The sequence below is a fragment of the Ananas comosus genome, linkage group 13, assembly GCF_001540865.1.
Source record: "Ananas comosus cultivar F153 linkage group 13, ASM154086v1, whole genome shotgun sequence".
Taxonomy (NCBI): domain Eukaryota; kingdom Viridiplantae; phylum Streptophyta; class Magnoliopsida; order Poales; family Bromeliaceae; genus Ananas; species Ananas comosus.
The window spans coordinates 6,677,794-6,680,082 of record NC_033633.1 but is presented as its reverse complement, the minus strand read 5'-3'; the positions used below and the strand labels follow the sequence as shown (position 1 = coordinate 6,680,082).

The 2,289-nt window shown below is 38.7% G+C and overlaps 1 pseudogene; it reads right to left on the bottom strand.

The window, feature by feature from the left end:
• The window catches only part of LOC109719266, a 10,038-nt pseudogene extending 8,926 nt beyond the window's left edge, over nt 1-1,112 (bottom strand).

Below are 2,289 nucleotides of genomic sequence, written 5' to 3'. Positions count from 1 at the left end.
GACTCAATCATTAAAAAGACTCATTTAATATGTAAAATTTCAACATTACATTATAAAGTCTAATGGCGAATCAAAATTTTTATAAATTATTTTTATATATATAAAATCTAATCTTGTTAAACTTATTGTTTCGCTTAGTCGGCTCGGTGAGCCAGCTCGTTTTTTACTAAACGAGCAATTCGATCTCGAGCTCATTTCGAGCCGAATACAAGCTGGCTCGCGAACAGCGAGCTGGATTGCCACCCCTACATCCCAATCGTACAATTCTTAATCTAAAAACCAAAAATCGAAAACACCAACTCTTTTACGCTTCCAAAAATATAGTAGCCCTACACATTTTATAATACGATATTATATGTTATATTATATTATTTATTTGCTATATGAATAAATTTATTATATTTATGACTAAATATCTTCTTTTGATAGATAATGTATCGAGCTTCTTGTCTGGCTAGGGTAGGGCTTGGACATGTCTAAATAGGCCCAAACTTTTTCGGGCTTAAATTTTTAAACCTAGTTGTGATCCAAATTTATAATTTTCATATCCAAAGCCCAGTCCATACATGGCCCATTGAGCTAGGTCTTGTTTAGGCCGAGTCTAATCTTGCCTCTACCAACGATGTCTTATTAGAAAGTCTAAATTTGGTGTCAGATATCACTTTTATTTCTATCCAAGGATTATAATTTTTTCTAGGGTTTAAATTTTTTTTAAAATTTTAATATTAGAAAACACCTAGCAATTACACGGAGGCAAAATTAACATATGACAACGGATAGAGTGCTCCCCAATATGAGTTATTGAGGAGCTCCCCACTGAAGTTTTATCTGGAAAATTGGGCCTGAGCAAATCTACACGTATATACAAATATATAAATTGAAAGTTTCCACAATACACGTGTCAGTCTCTTTTCACCCTTTCTCTCTTATGCTCCTCTCTCTCTCCTTTCTCCCTCTCGACCTTATCCTCTTATGATGCTCCTCTCTCTCTCTCTCTCTCTCGTTTCCTCTTTCTCGAGCTTATCCTCGTTCGATATACCTCTTTCTGTTTCCTCGGTCATTCTTTCTCTCTTCTTTTCCTCTTTCTTGCTACAGATGCTTGTCCTAACCATGTCGTTAGCCTATCTATGGAGGTAAGATTTATAGATGAGGCATATTTAACAAGCACTCGAATATATTTGCACAAATTTAGTAAAAGATAAGATGGATTTTTCAAAAATTAAATTATGATTTTTTGGATTTGACAAGAGTAGAGAAATATTTTATAGGTATAAAATTATTATCATGATGGCAATTGGATTAGTCTCTATGCTCCATGATTGCCATCATTCTCTCTGTTATACTCCTATTCTTTTTGACTAAGGGAAGGATGATCGGGTTGATCCCCTTCCACATGCCTCTTGCCAATAATAAGATTTCTTATCATCATTAAGGCTTACTGTTTTCTATACTTGAGCCTACTTTCAGTCCTGTCTCCTTCCTTCTGCTCTCTCTCATCCTCTCGCTCGATCTCTACTTCTTCTGTAAGGAAGTGAATTCTCGAAATCCGAGAGTTGGACTTCGTTTAGAATCGACTTATTGTCGACTTGGTGTGCTTCGGAGAGTCCGAATGCGATGAAAATGCGGAAAACGCATTGAGGGAGGACCTTGGAGAGTTGGTGTTTGCAAAATCTGCAATTTGCATGTTTTACCACTCTCGGGGTCCGGACCCTAGCTGCAGGGTCCGGACCCCATAGCTGCGAAAAAGCCCTCTTGGGCTTGAGAACCTTAAGTGTGCAAAGTGCACACTTTTGCAACTCTCGGGGTCCGGACCCTAGCTTTAGGGTCTGGACCCCGTACCACGAAAATGCCCAAAGTGGGCTAGGTGATGTTGGTGTCACGCCCCGGGGTCCCCTTTTTGTTTGAAACACAGCGGAAAAGCGTTTGATTTTTTTTTNTTCCAAAACAGCTGAACCGGTCGAAACGAGCTATTGGACTGATATGAACGGAGTCCGATACGTGCCAGAAGCCAACTCTACTCCGTGGCTTCTCCGGAAAACCGGAGTTACTATTCACTTAAGTGAAAACTAAAAGTCGCGTATCTTCTCCATTTTAGCTCATTTTCGCCCAAAATTTGACGAGTGCTTATGTAATTAAATTACACACATAAACATCATCAACAGAGAGTTTAGTAGCACTGTCAAAAAAAATCTCAGTCCTTACAGTTGGTGAAGTTGAGGGGCTTATTTGCAAAGTGGACATATGAGGGGTTAAGAGAGGGGTTCCTCTATCTCTTCTCTCATTTCTCTC